Source organism: Bidens hawaiensis, unplaced genomic scaffold (genome assembly GCF_021521415.1).
Source record: "Bidens hawaiensis isolate Kalapana, Puna unplaced genomic scaffold, B.hawaiensis_p1.1 tig00010199_1, whole genome shotgun sequence".
Taxonomy (NCBI): Eukaryota; Viridiplantae; Streptophyta; class Magnoliopsida; order Asterales; family Asteraceae; genus Bidens; species Bidens hawaiensis.
In genome coordinates, this window is record NW_027491774.1 from 307708 (window position 1) to 324509 (window position 16802).

Consider the following 16802-nt stretch of genomic DNA (forward strand, 5'->3'; position numbering starts at 1 on the left):
GGAAAAGTATATTATTATTATTAAAAGTAAAATATAAGTATAAATATTAAATAATAAAAGAAAGAGATCGGGTCAGAGAAACGGGTACCTGGGTCGGGTCGGATCGGGGCAGATGTCACAGTCTCCCCTACTTTAAGAAATTTCGTCCCGAAATTTATCTCGAAGTAGGCTGCGCAGAGAACAGGTGCGGGTACTTGATCTTCATCTGATCTTCCCTTTCCCATGTAAACTCGGCTCCGCGCTTGGACTCCCAGCGAACTTTAACGATAGGGATACGACTGCGCTTGGTTTGCTTGACCTCGCGATCCATAATCTCAACAGGCTTCTCAACAAAATGCATAGTTTCATCAACTTGAACTTCATCAAGTGGAATGTGAAGGTTCTCGTCAGCTAAACACTTCTTGAGATTGGATACATGGAACGTTGGATGCACATTACTGAGAGCGGGTGGCAGGTCAAGTCTGTAGGCAACTTTTCCTACACGCGCGAGAATCTTGAATGGACCAACATAACGAGGAGCAAGCTTACCCTTCTTCCCAAAGCGGACAACACCTTTCCAAGGCGACACTTTGAGGAGAACAAGATCACCAACTTGAAATTCGAGAGGCTTTCGCCTACGATCTGCGTAACTCTTCTGTCGGCTTCTGGCAGTCAGCAGATGATCACGGATCTTGGCGATTTTATCGGTTGTCTCTTGAACAAGTTCGGGTCCTGTGATTTGAGCTTCTCCCACTTCGCTCCAACAAATCGGGGAACGGCACTTACGACCGTAAAGTGCTTCAAATGGGGCCATACCAATACTGGAATGATAGCTGTTATTATAAGAGAACTCAATCAAAGGCAGGTGTGAATCCCAATTACCTCCAAAATCAAGAACACAAGATCGGAGCATATCCTCAAGAGTCTGAATAGTTCGCTCAGACTGACCGTCAGTCTGGGGATGATATGCCGTACTCATGTCCAAGCGAGTTCCTAGCGCAGATTGGAGAGATTTCCAAAAGCGAGATATAAAACGGCCATCGCGATCGGATATGATGCTCAAAGGAGTACCATGGCGGCAGACAATTTCCTTGACATAAAGCTGCGCGAGTTGCTCAACACGGTAGTTTTCACGAATGGGCAGAAAGTGAGCAGACTTAGTCAATCGATCCACTATTACCCAAATGCTATCATGTTTGCTTGCTGTCAAAGGTAACTTGGTAATAAAGTCCATCGCTACACATTCCCATTTCCACGTAGGAATTTCTGGTTGTTCGAGCAAACCAGATGGGCGTTGGTGTTCAGCTTTTACTTTAGAACAAGTCAGGCATTTAGCTACGAACACAGCAATATCCTTTTTCATACCGGGCCACCAATAAGTTATGCGTAAATCCTTGTACATCTTATCAGCGCCGGGATGAATAGAATACCGAGATTTATGCGCTTCACTCAGGATATCAGCGCGAAGATTCTCATCAAAGGGAATCCAGATGCGATTTAGGTAGCAGAGAATTCCACTCAGATTAGGGACAAAATGCGCTTCCGCGCCACACGCTAACTCGGCGCGAAGGTTACCATTACTGATGGATGCGCGCTGCGCGTCACGAATACGCGATTCAAGGTTGCTTTGAATCGGCGCAAAGTGAAGATGCGTGCGCGGCAAGATACAGTTAAGTTGGCAGGGTTTTCGGCTGAGCGCATCGGCTACCACATTAGCCTTACCAGGATGATACCGGATCTCACAATCGTAATCGCTGATGAGTTCGTTCCATCGGCGTTGCCTCATGTTAAGTTCCTTCTGATCAAAGATATGCTGAAGGCTTTTATGGTCAGTGTAAAGGATACACTTAGTACCATAAAGGTAGTGTCTCCAGATCTTCAAGGCAAAAACAACTGCACCAAGTTCGAGGTCGTGAGTTGTATAATTCTTTTCATGAACCTTGAGTTGCCTTGATGCGTAAGCGATAACCTTGCCTCGTTGCATAAGAACACAACCGAGACCTTGGTTGGAGGCATCGCAGTACACGACAAAATCATCATTACCCTCAGGTAGCGCAAGAACAGGAGCTTCACACAACAAACGCTTGAGCGTTAGAAAGGCTTCTTCTTGCTTCGAGCCCCAAATATACGGTTTACCTTTGTGCGTTAGAGCTGTTAAAGGCAAAGCGATCTTTGAGAAGTTCGAAATAAATCGCCGGTAGTAACCAGCTAAGCCCAGAAAGGAACGGATCTCAGAAGGAGAGGATGGCGTAATCCAGTTCTTGATTGCTTCAATTTTGGATGGGTCGACATGAATACCCATCTTGTTCACAATATGGCCAAGAAACTGTACTTCATCAGACCAGAATTCACACTTGGAAAGCTTAGCATAGAGTTGCTCAGCTCTAAGCTTTTGCAACACCAACCGAAGATGTTGCTCGTGCTCGGCCTTGGTCTTAGAATAAATCAGAACGTCATCGATAAACACAATCACGAATTTATCCAAGAAAGGCCTACACACCCGGTTCATTAGATCCATGAAAACGGCGGGTGCGTTGGTTAAACCGAAGGACATGACCAAGAATTCAAAATGGCCATAACGAGTTCGAAAAGCAGTCTTCGGAACATCTTCATCGCGGATGCGCAACTGGTGATAGCCAGAGCGGAGATCGATCTTGGAAAAACAAGAGGCACCTTGGAGTTGATCGAAGAGGTCGTCAATACGTGGTAAGGGATACCGGTTTTTAATGGTGAGTTTGTTCAACTCGCGGTAATCAATACACATGCGAAACGATCCATCTTTCTTTTTAACGAACAACACCGGAGCACCCCAGGGCGAAGAGCTAGGGCGAATGAATCCTTTAGCAGTCAACTCTTGAAGTTGGCTGGCCAATTCTTGCATCACAGCGGGTGCAAGACGGTAAGGAGATTTAGCTACGGGGGAAGCACCAGGGACAAGATCAATACGGAACTCGACTTCACGAGCGGGAGGGATACCAGGAAGATCATCAGGAAAAACTTCAGGGAAATCACGCACAACAGGGATATCGCGAAGCTTCTTTTCTTCAGCAGGTTTAACCACATGGGCTAGAAATGCAATACACTTCTTCCGCATGAGTCTTTGGGCTTCGGCGCAAGACATAAGTTTAAGACCACTGGAGGGTTTTTCGCCGTAAATATGAAGATCACCATTTTCTCGAGGTATGCGAATCAATTTCTTGGCGCAAATAACTTCGGCGCGATTCTTCGAGAGCCAGTCCATACCAATAATAACATCAAAGCTTCCAAGAGGCATAGGGATAAGGTCAATCAGAAAATCGTTTTCGTTAAGGTTAAGCGTGCAATCTTTAATCACTGAGTTAATTAAAACAGTTTCACCATTAGCCAATTCAACTGAAAAATCCTCTTTTAAGTCACTGCGCGGTCGCGCAAGTTTCTGTTCGAGGGCGCGAGAGATAAAACTTCGATCGGCGCCAGTATCAAAAAGTACAGAAGCATAAAATCCGTTAAGCAAAAATGTACCATTAACTACGTCATTATTCGCTTGCGCTTGGTGCGCGGTTATGTTAAAAGCTCGTCCACGCGTTACTTGGTTTGAAATCTGGTTCACCGGATTCGCTTGTGTAATCTGAACTTGTAGTCTCGGGCACGCGTTCCGGAAATGACTGGGATCACCGCAGTTATAGCACGACCTGGGTCGTGGGTTTTGGTAGGTTGGTTGTGGGTTCTGCGGGTAGACTGGTGGTGTTGGCGCAATTGGATTGGCGGGAGGGACTCTACAGTATTCGGTTGAGTGACCAACGCGGCCACATCGGTTACATTGTCGACACGGGGTTTGGGTTGGGTGGTGAAGTCTACAGGTTGGGCAAAAGGGTTGATTTCCTGTGTAAGGTTTCTTAGGAGGCGGGGCAGGGAGTGCTGGATTGGTTAAGGCATAGTTATGGACTACAGGAGGTGTTGGGTAGGCTGTCAGTGGGTTAGGCGCGTAAACTGGAGGTTGGTAGATGGGTTGCTGGACAATGGGCGGGTTGGTAAGCGCATAGGCCTTGCGCCTGCGCTTGAGGTTGTTACGGTTTGAGGGTTCAGGTTTGGTTTCTGCGGGTTCAGGGGCAGTTTTGGTGGGTTTGGTCTTTTCTGTTCCCCGCAGGAACAGGGTTCCTGCTCTGACATGGTTGTCGCTGAGCACAGCGGCCAACTCGATGGCGTCAGAAAGGGTTACTGGGTTTCTGGCCCATACAGAATCTTGAATTTCCATGGGAAGACCCCCAAGGAATTTCTCTATGGCTCGGCGGGAAGGGGTAACAAGGTGAGGGACCAGTAAGCTTAGCTCGTGGAAACGCGTCGCGTATTCGCGCGCTTCTCCGCTGTACTGCTTAAGATTCCAAAATTCTTCTTCCAGGCGCTTAACTTCGTTGGGAGGGCAGAATTCTCGCGTAAGAATTTCCTTGAATTCCTCCCAGAGCATGCTGGAAGCAGCTTCTGCGCCACGCGCATGAGCTACTCCATTCCACCATGTAAGCGCTCTGGATTCCAGGACACTGGAAGCATACAGGGTTCGTCTGTCTGAGGGGCATTGGGTGTGGAGGAAAGTGTTTTCTATCTTCTCAAGCCACTGGAGCATCACGGTGGCTCCTTCAAGACCTGTGAATTTTGGAGGGTTACCCGCGTTAAAGGACTTAATGTTATAACTGGAGGTATTATTTTGGCTCAAAACTTGGGCTATTGCGGCGGCCATTTCCTGGGAACGTTGCTGTCTACGCATGCGCGAGGCTTCTCTTTTCTGAAATCGGCGAGATAGCGGAGGCATTCTATAAAAATTTTAATTTTAGTTAATATCTTGGTTTTAGCGCAAAGTTTTAATCTTATAAAGCTTGGTTTCACGGAGTCAGTTACTGTCAAAAGTTAAAGTAAAATAAATGACCCAAAATGCAGACTTAATAAAGGTAACAAATTCGAATCAAGAATCGACAATTCATGTATCACCATGACTTTCCGAATTCCCAATTTAAAATATACGAGCAAACGAGTATCGGAGATTGACGATTCATGTATCACCATGACTTTTCAATCTTCAATATAAAACATACAAGAAAATGAGTATTGGAGGTTGACAATTCATGTATCACCATGACTTTTCAAGTCTCCAACCTCAGAACATAATCGTAAGTGGAAATTGAAAATCAGCTATTCATGCATCACCATGACTTTTCGGACTTTCAAATTCAACAAACGAATATGTAAGAAAAATCAATAAAAATCGAAATTCAACAAAAATCGAAATATCGCGAAATAAAACATAAAATCATATACTGCGCAGGTGCGAGCATATTCATAAATAACGAGTAATTAACAATAAGCGCGCAAACATGAGATTTCTCTCATGCGCGAGACGGGACTCTTAGGTATTCTAGGCCGTTACGTCTAACCACCTATCCTAAAGTCAACGAGCTCTGATACCAATCTGTAACACCCCGACCAAAGGCGGATTATACATCGGGGCGCCACATATTGTTTCATTACTCGTGACACTATTGGGTGTCAATATTTAATAAATACATTCATTCGCGCACGCGCAGGGTAAACACAAGATAACATAAATCATCATAAATCAATATATTATAAGGCAAAATATTAGAACAACAAATAACTTGTCTTGATACATTTTAATCTAGGTCCAAAATAAAGAAAACTTCCTATGTGTCCACAAGCTCCAAAACAGCTACTGCAAACCTGAACATGTGTTAAAATAAACGTCAAACACTTGCGTGTTGGTGAGAAATCAAGTTTAATACAATACATAGATAATCATAAATCTGCGCGCAACACGTGTATGTCTGGTGTTTAGCAAGGGTGCAATCAGATTGTGATCAAGCCTAAATAGATCATAGCTCATAGTTCATAGTTCAATCCGTGCTCCCAATTGAGCACAAAAACGAGAAAACATCTGTGCAAGTGTAAACAAAGAAAACCGTAAACGATAGGTCTCCCGTGTTCATCTAATGGATCCATGAAAACTTCGGAATAGGCCGAACAAAGCGGTTAATGATACACACATACAAATAAACAGCCAAGTAAACGTCCTCAACACATGGGATACTGCGCGACTAAAGTTCATAAACAAGTTTAAGACTCAAGTTTGTACGAACACATGAACATCCCAAAACATTAAAAATAAAAAGGGATTAGGTACGAGATTACTCACATGATAAACGATGCGGTGTAAGATAAAGCAAGAACCAACTTTAAACAAGCACAAGTTAACCTATAAATAAGATTATTGTTTTAATGATTGGGTTAAGTCTTGATTATAAGTTAGCATAATTAGTAAGTAAATTATTATATATATATATTACCGGAAAAGCAGGGCAGAACAGGGAGGAAGACGGAGGCAGAGAGGAAGACGGCAGAGAGAGCAAGGGGCAAGAGAACAGGAGAGATTAAGTGTTTTGTGTGTGTAGTGTTAAGAAAATAACATTATTATTTATAGAGAAACCCTAGGAGACAAAATCCCTAGAAAAGGGGAAAGGATCTCAAGACAAACAGAACAAGACAAAACAAAAGATAACAAAAGATATCAAAAGCAAGTAAAAGATATCGCAGCTGCAGGGGGCAAGATAAAGCTGTCAGGGAACAGTAAAAAGCATGGGCGGGTCAGATAAAGGTACTGGTCAAGCATGGCAAAAGCAGATCTCAAAAGATAATGTCAGTCACTTTTTCTGCCAACCAATGGGGTTGGTGCGCATGCTGCGCCAAAAGTGGCTTTTCAGACATAAAGCAGATTAGGTCAACAGCTCAAAAGATAAGACAACACAAAAGCAACGGCTAGATTCAACAGAAGAAAACTCAAAGGGTTCAGCGCGAGAAGGCTGGAGCGCGAAGGCAGACACAGAAGGTCAAGAGAGCGCGAGCGCGAAGGCAGACAGAACCAACCTAAACGCGTCGCGGAAAGAACTACATTTCTAAGCGCGCCGCGGGAAGAACTACATTTCTTAGCGCGCCGCGGGAGGAACTAAAATTCCTAGCGCGCTGCGAGAAGAGTTCGTCTCGCGTAACGCTGAAACAGGTGGTCTTCACGCAGGATTCCTTGTAAGGGGTCTGGCGCGTGGAGCTGCGCAGACAACCTTAGGCGGGAAGGAACAAAGGACAAGCAAAGAGTTAGAAGAAAAAGAGGGAAACAAGGCTTAAGGGCGGGACGGCGACAAAAGGGAAAAGAAGGCGGAAAGAGAGAAGGAGAGGGACGGGACGGCGGAAAGAAAGAGAGAGAAAGAGGCGGGAAGGAAAAGTATATTATTATTATTAAAAGTAAAATATAAGTATAAATATTAAATAATAAAAGAAAGAGATCGGGTCAGAGAAACGGGTACCTGGGTCGGGTCGGATCGGGGCAGATGTCACAACTAGGCCCACTAGAAGACAAAATAGACGTGGTTGCTGATTCTTGAACATTCTTGGCAGCCTTGGGACATGTTGGAATCTACCACATGCTTCTTGAATGGTATGACCTGGTCGCGTAGCTCGAACATGACATTTTTTGACGTTTTACGACTTTCAGCTCGTTTGTCTTCGTTTTTGCGTACTGGCTTCATCCGAGCTCCGTTTTAGCTGATTCTTTTTCCATTTGACTCGTTTTCTCGCTTTCTTCAACATGGGACCTATCACATACACAAACATGTAATGTAATGCAAGAATAACAAAATAATCGTTAACGTTTAAGCACAAAATAACATAAAAACTATTAGGAATCTCTTCAACATGAAAAAAAATCGAAACGCTAAGCGGAACAATCATGTAATCATTAACGAACAAAACGTACTTAAACTTCGCATGAAAAGATAGAAAGAATTAAGTAAAACATGCAAGACACCAAAAGAGTTAAAACACGATAAATATATAAAACTTGACTCAAACCTAAATTAATAAAAGATAAACAAAACTCAAACTTAAACGAACTTAAAATATTAAGGAAACACAACTTTACACGGGATTCGAGATTTATAAATACATGTATATCAAATATCCCCACACTTACTCTTTTTTCGTCCCTGAAAAAGTCTAATGCAGTTGGATCAGAATCGGAAAATTATAGTCTAACAAACATATAGGTTAATTTTTAAAGCTCAAAAAAACGCCCCGTTCGAAATTATGCCCTGACACCGCCCCGTGACCCGTTCGAAATTGTGCCTGTATTGTCAAAAAGGGTAGTACGCGAGCCGAAGGAAAAACTGTGTATGGGTCGAACCACTGAATCAGATCATAAATTCAGTCATGGAGACTGCCATACAATATTTTGTGACCTTAAGAAAGAATCAGATCAATAATTATACCCTCACCCCACCCCGTAGCCCGTTTGAAATTTTGCCCGTATTGCCAAATGGGGTAGTACACGAACCAGAGGAAAAATTGGGTATTGGTGGAACCACTGAATCAATCATAAATTCTGTAATGGAGACTGCCATACAATATTTTGTGACCTTATGAAAGAATCGGATCAATAATTATGCCCTGGCACCAGCTCATGGCGCATTCGAAATTTTGCTAGTATTGCCAAGGGTAGGGGTGGTGCACGAGCCGGAGGAAAAACTGAGTATGGATCGAACCACTGAATCGGATCATAAATTCGGTCATGGAGACTGCCATACAATATTTTATAGCCTTAAGAAATAATCGGGTCAACAATTATGCCCTAACGCCACCCCGTGGCCCGTTCGAAATTTTGCCAGTATTGCCAAATGGGGTAGTACACGAGTCAGAAGAAAAACTGAGTATAGGGTCGAACCACTGAATCGGATCGTAAATTAGGTCATGTAGACTACCATACAATATTCTATGGCCCTAAGAAAGAATCGGATCAATAATTATGCCCTGACGCCACCCCGTGGCCCGTTCGAATTTTTGCCAGTATTGCCAATGGGGGTAGTACACGAGCCGAATCAAAAACTGAGTATGGGTCGAGCCACTGAATCGGATCGTAAATTCGGTCTAAAAGACTGCATACATTATTTTATGGTCCTAAGAAAGAATCGGATCAGTAATTATGCCCTGACGCCACCCCGTGGCCCGTTTAAAATTTTGCCAGTATTGCCAAAGGACACGAGCCGAAGGAAAAACTGAGTATAGGTCGAACCACTGAATTGGATCATAAATTCGATCATGGAGACTATCATACAATATTTTATGACCTTAAGAAAAAATCGGATCAATAATTATGCCATAACGCCACCCCGTGGCCCATTCGAAATTTTGTCATTATTGCTAAAAGGGGTAGTACACGTGCCGGAGGAAAAACTATGTATGGGTCGAACCACTGAATCGGATCATTAATTCGGTTATGGAGACTGTCATACACTATTTTATGACCTTAAGAAAGAATCGGATCAATAATTATGCCCTGACGCCACCACGTGGCCCGTTCGAAATTTTACCAGTATTGCCAAAGGGGTGAGTACACGAGCCGGAGGAAAAACAGAGTATGGGTCGAACCACTGAATCGGATCATAAATTCAGTCATGGAGACAGCCATACAATATTTTATGACCCTAAGAAATAATCGGATCAGCAATTATGCGTGACGCCACCCCGTGGCCCTTTCGAAATTTTGCCAATATTCCCAAAGATGGTAGTTCACAAGCCGAAGGAAAAACTGAGTATGGGTTGAACCACTGAATCGGATATAAAATTCGATAACGGAGACTGTCATACAATATTTTATGACCTTAAGAAAGAATCGTATCAATAATTATGCCATGACGCCACCCCGTGGCTCGTTCGAAAATTTGTTAGTATTGCCAAATGGGGTAGTACACGAGCCGAAGGAAAAACTAAGTATAGGTCGAACCACTGAATCGTATCATAAATTTGGTCATGGATACTGCCATATAATATTTTATGACCCTAAGAAAGAATCGGATCATAATTATGCCCTGACGCCACCTCGTGGCCCGTTCGAAATTTTACCAGTATTGCCAAAGGGGGTAGTACACGAGCCGGAGGAAAAACTGTGTATGGGTCGGATCACTTAATCGGATCATAAATTCGGTCTAGGAGATTGCCATACAATATTTTATAACCTTAAGAAAGAATCGGATTAACAATTATGCCCTGACACCACCCCGTGCCCCGTTCGAAAGTCTGCCAGTATTGCCGAAGGGTGTATTACACGAGCCGTAGGAAAAACTGTGTATGGGTTGAACCACTGAATCGGATCATAAATTCGGTCATGGAGACTGCCATACAATATTTTATGACACTGAGAAAGAAATCGGATCAATAATTATGCCCTGACACCTCCCCGTGACACGTTCGAAATTTTGACATTATTGCCAAATGGGTTATACACATGCCGGAGGAAAAACTATGTATGGGTCGAACCACTGAATCGGAGCATTAATTCAGTTATAGAGACTGTCATACAATATTTTATGACCCTAAAAAAGAATCGGATCAATAATTATGCCCTGACGCCACCTCGTGGCCCGTTCGAAATTTTACCAGTATTGCCAAAGGGGTGAGTACACAAGCCGGAGGAATAACAGAGTATGGGTCGAACCACGGAATCGGATCATAAATTCAGTCATGGAGACAGCCATACATTATTTTATGACCCTAAGAAATAATCGGATCAGCAATTATGTGTGACGCCACCCCGTGGCCCTTTCGAAATTTTGCCAATATTCTCAAAGAGGGTAGTTCACAAGCCGAAAGAAAAACTGAGTATGGGTTGAACCACTGAATCGAATCTAAAATTCGATAATGAAGACTGTTATACAATATTTTATAACCTTAAGAAAGAATCGTATCAATAATTATGCCCTGACGCCACTCCGTGGCTCGTTCGAAAATTTGTTAGTATTGCCACAGGGGGTAGTAAACGAGCCGAAAGAAAAACTAAGTATGGGTCGAACCACTGAATCGTATCATAAATTTGGTCATGGATACTGCCATATAATATTTTATGACCCTAAGAAAGAATCGGATCATAATTATGCCCTGACGCCACCTCGTGGCCCGTTCAAAATTTTACCGGTATTGACAAAGGGGGTAGTACACGAGCCGGAGGAAAAACTGTGTATGGGTCGGATCACTTAATCGGATCATAAATTCTTCTAGGAGATTGCCATACAATATTTTATAACCTTAAGAAAGAATCGGATTAACAATTATGCCCTGACACCACCCCGTGGCCCATTCGAAATTCTGCCAGTATTGCCGAAGGGTGTATTACACGAGGCGTAGGAAAAACTGTGTATGGATTGAACCACTGAATCGGATCTTAAATTCGGTCATGGAGACTGCCATACAATATTTTATGACACTGAGAAAGAACAGATCAATAATTATGCCCTGACACCGCCCCGTGGCACGTCCGAAATTTTGCCATTATTGCCAAATGGGTTATACAAGTGCCGAAGGAAAAACTATGTATGGGTCGAACCACTGAATCAGATTATTAATTCGGTTATGGAGACTGTCATACAATATTTTATGACCCTAAGAAAGAATCGGATCAATAATTATGCCCTGACGCCACCCCGTGGCCCGTTCGAAATTTTACCAGTATTGCCAAAGGGGTGAGTACACGAGCCGGTGGAAAAACAGAGTATGGGTCGAACCACTGAATCGGATCATAAATTAAGTCATGGAGACAGCCATACAGTATTTTATGACCATAAGAAATAATCAGATCAGCAATTATGCGTGACGCCACCCCGTGGCCCTTTCGAAATTTTGCCAATATTCCCAAAGAGGGTAGTTCACAAGCCGAAGGAAAAACTGAGTATGGGTCGAACCACTGAATCGTATCATAAATTCGGTCATGGATACTGCCATATAATATTTTAAGACTCTAAGAAAGAATCGGATCATAATTATGCCCTGATGCCACCTCGTGGCCCGTTCGAAATTTTACCAGTATTGCCAAATGGGGTAGTACACGAGCCGGAGGAAAAACTGTATATGGGTCGGATCATAAATTCGGTCTAGGAGATTGCCATACAATATTTTACAACCTTAAGAAAGAATCGGATTAACAATTATGCCCTGACACCACCCCGTGCCCAGTTCGAAATTCTGCCAGTATTGCCGAAGGGTGTATTATACGAGCCGTAGAAAAACTGTGTATGGGTTGAACCACTGAATAAGATCATAAATTCGGTCATGGTGACTGCCATACAATATTTTATGACCCTAAGAAAGAATCGGATCAATAATTATGCCCTGACACCGCCCCGTGGCACGTTCGTAATTTTGCCATTATTGCCAAATGAGTTATACACATGCCGGAGGAAAAACTATGTATGGGTCGAACCACTGAATCGGATCATTAATTCGGTTATGGAGACTGTCATACAATATTTTATGGCCTTAAGAAAGAATTGGATCAATAATTATGCCCTGATGCCACCCCGTGCTCCGTTCGAAATTTTGCCTGTATTGCCAAAGGAGTTAGTACACGTGCCGGAGGAAAAACTGTTCTTGGGTCGAACCACTGAATCGGATCATAAATTCGGTCATGGACATTGCCATACAATATTTTATGACATTAAGAAAAAATCGAATCAAAAATTATGCCCTGACGTCACCCCGTGGCACGTTCAAAATTTTACCAGTATTGCCAAAGGGGTTAGTACACGAGCCGGAGGAAAAACAGAGTATGGGTCGAACCACTGAATCGGTTCATAAATTCTGTTATGGAGACTGCCATATAATATTTTATGACCCTAAGAAAGAATCGGATTAGTATTATGCCCTGACTCCACCCCGTGGCCCGTTCGAAATTTTGCCAGTATTGCCAAAGGGGTTAGTACACAAGCCGGAGAAAACTGAGTATCGGTCGAACCATTTAATCGGATCCAAAATTCGATCATGGAGACTGTCATACAATATTTTATGGCCCTAAGAAATAATCGGATCTGTAATTATGCCCTGGCGTCATCCCATGGCCCGGTCGAAATTTTGCCAGTATTGGCAAAGGAGGTAGTACACGAGACGGAGGAAAAACTGAGTATGGGTCGAACCACTGAATCGGATCAAAAATTTGGTCTAAGAGACTACAATATAATATTTTATGGCCCTAAGAAAAATCGGATCAATAATTATGCCCTGACGCTACTCCGTGGCCCATTCGAAATTTTGCTAGTATTGCCGAAGGGGTTATACACGAGCCGGAGGAAAAACAGAGTATGGGTCGAACCACTAAATCGGATCATAAATTCGATTATGGAGACTGCCATACAATATTTTATGGCCTTAAGAAAGAATCGGATCAATAATTATGCGTGACGCCACCCCGTGGCTCGTTCGAATTTTGTCAGTATTGCCAAATGGGGTAGTACACAAGCCTGCGGAAAAACTGAGTATGGGTCGAACCACTGAATCGGATAATAAACTCGATCATGGAGACTGTCATACAATATTTTATGACCATAAGAAAGAATTGGATCAATAGATATGCCCTGAGGCCACCCCGTGGCCCGTTCGAAATTTTACCAGTATTGCCAAAAGGGTTAGTACACGAGCCGGAGGAAAAACAAGTATGGTCGAACCACTGAATCGGATCATAAATTCGGTTATGGAGACTGCCAAATAATATTTTATGACACACAGAAAGAATCGGAACAATAACTATGCCTTGACGCCACCCCTTGGCCCGTTTGAAATTTTGCCAGTATTGCCAAATGTGGTAGTACACGAGCCAAAGAAAAACTGAGTATGGGTCAAACCACTGAATCAGATCATAATTTCGGTCTCAGAGACTGTCATACAATATTTTATGACCCTAAGAAAGAATTGGATCAATAACTATGCCCTAACGCCACCTCATGGCCCGTTCGAAATTTTGCCAGTATTGCCTAAGGGGGTAGTACACGAGTTGGAGGAAAAACTGAGTATGGGTCGAACCACTGAATCGGATCATAAATTCGGTCTAAGAGACTGCCATAAAATATTTTATGGTCCTAAGAAAGAATCAGATCAATAATTATGCGTGACGCCACCCCGTGGCCGGTTTGAAATTTTGCCAGTATTGCTAAAGTGGGTAGTACACGAGCGGGAGGATAAACTGAGTATGGGTCGAACCACTGAATCGAATCATAAATTCGGTCATGGAGAGTGCCATACAATATTTTATGGCCCTAATAAAGAATCGGATCAATAATTATGCCCTGACGCCACCCCATGGCCCGTTCGAAATTTTGCAAGTATTGCCAAAGGTGGTTGTACACGAGCCGGAGGAAAAACTGAGTATGGGTCGAACCACTGAATCAGATCGTAAATTCGATCATGGAGACTGTCATACAATATTTTATGACCATATGTAAGAGTCGGATCAATAATTATGCCCTCACGCCACCACGTGGTTCGTTCGAAATTTGAACAGTATTGCCAAAAGGGGTAGTACACGAGCCCGAGGAAAAACAAAGTATGGGTCAAACCATTGAATCGGATAATAAATTCGGTCTAACACAAACTTGTTTTTTTTTTGTTTAAATAATAGACATAGATTCATTTTTTGTGATTAATTGATTTTTTTGTTTAAATAATAACATAGATTCATTTTTGGTGATTAATTGGAGTAAGTGGTGTGACTTTCAAATTAGCGTGTAACTTGATTACTCTCTTTTAGCATCTCGTTAGTTATTTTCAGTGATGGAACCAGAAACTTGAAATCAGAGGGTCAATTATACATGTCTTAATATTTAATGATGTAAAAAATGAAAAGAAAAAGTCTTATAAATTGAAAGTATAATACAATTAAAAATACCGAAATTTCTATGATTAATTAAATAAACATAAACGTACAAAACAAATAAAAAAAATAACGTCGTAAAAGATTTACGATAAACTATTAATTATAATAATATTATTATTTTTATTGGTGTTATTATTAGAGGACCTTAAAAAAAGTACTTTATTACATTGCACTCTAATTGACTCTTGACCTAGCATACTTTTTCATATTCAAATGTCTAATTACAAAACTATCCCTATTATGGATATCATCTTCTTCACACGATCTGTAATTAACACAGATCAAAATTTCATGTGAGAAATCTTTCTTCTATGCCTTTTCTTCTTTTTACTTCTTAATCATCGCTGCACTACTCAACTAACATTATAGAGGGTCAAAACTTTAATAAGAAAGATCAAAACATACATGGCTGGAGAATGGCCGGAGAGTCAACGGACCCCTGTAGTTCCGTCTCTGGTTATGTTAGTATGCTAGGTTTTAACTTTTAGTATGAATAAAAAAAGTTTAACTTGTAGTTTTTGTTCTTGTAATTTGTTGAAAATTGCTATTTCAGCCCAAAAGTAAAAATTTGCCTTTTTTGTCCATAGAGTTTCATTTCCGTCCATCTCGTTAACAATTTTGATTGATATAGCAAATTTTAACAAACCAATGGACAAAAATTACAACAAAAACAAAACTCTAGTAACAAAAATAACAAACTTTTGACTCAATAAAATACTATAGCTGTTTAAACTTGACTCAAATCAAACTTATAATAAACCGATTTTAAGGCCTATATTTTTTGTTTACTATTTTGGTGTTGACTCCTATGCACAGAAACACGTGTGTTGACTGTGCTACTATTTATTTTCCATTAACTCATATTGTCACCACGTTGGAGTGACGTCACTCCCACACGCTTCCACAATACCAATGTAGGAAACCTTGATCCAAATCATTGAAATCTACTTCAACCCTTTTCCATTTATATTATTCAACCAATAACATTTAAAGATTCAACTTAGTAGTTGCAAGTTCAAAGACTTTACAATAAAGATTCAAAAGAGAAAAAAATTGTTATTAAATTTCGACCAAACTAAAAAAAACATGGGATCTTGGTACATCATCACGGATCTTCAAACACCGCATTTCGTCTATATACGACTTGTATATGGCTATAAAGGTTGTATAGGGCCTGAATTGTTGAAAACCTATTCGGGTTGTATAAGACTTAAAAAAGTTGCTTTGTATGTCTCCTCCATACACTCGTCAGTCATGTGTGACATATACAAGTGATGTATGAAGATCATATAAAAAACAATGAATAACTATATATGAAGTAACAAAGCTTTATATTAATATTAATAAGATCAAGAAAACAAGATCATTGGGTGAGAAACCCTTTTGCAATATTCCACACATACAAACATAAAGCACCAAACTTGACCACATATGGCTCTTTTTACCCTTTGGTGGCAAACACCCATTTGCCCCTTTTGGTTTTCAAAGATTAACATATTTCAAAACAACAAAAAAAACACCTAACTATAATCGCGTGTTTCAAATAGCTCGCGGCTCGTAACTCTTTTAAAATCAACTCAGAAAATGCTCACTCGAAATAAGCTCTAACCACATTGAAAAGAAATGTCTCATTAAACCCAAAACCTACACTAATTACTATACTCTACATCTTTCTAAAACAACCCCTAAGCTAATAAAATAAAACCAAAACATTATAAAACTAGCCCTAACATAACATAACGCAACATAACATAAAAAACCAGTATGTGTCAATGTGTCAACCAGTGACACATACTGGTCAATTAGCTTTTGATAATATTTTAAACAAAGAGTCCAACTCCGGCGACTTAAAGAACTCTCTAGTCCCATGGTTGTGACACGTGGACACCGGCCGGAGCTTCCTTGGCGGCGGCGGACACGGTAAGAGTTTGGGTATCTTTGAGCCTCTTGAAGTCGGAGTTGTGTTGCCAGAGTTAGAGATTTTTTCGTCGATTTCTTCTTGAACTTTAACTGTAGATAAAGACTTCAATGGTGTTCTCATTGTGACACCTGAAACCACCCATTTCTTAGGTTCTAATGATTCTTTTGAAAAACCCAT

General features: G+C 41.5%; 1 pseudogene; it reads right to left on the reverse strand.

Annotated features, from left to right (window-relative positions):
- Positions 1-16502: 16502 nt before the first annotated feature.
- LOC143534558 (cyclin-dependent protein kinase inhibitor SMR6 pseudogene) lies at positions 16503-16802 on the reverse strand (annotated as a pseudogene).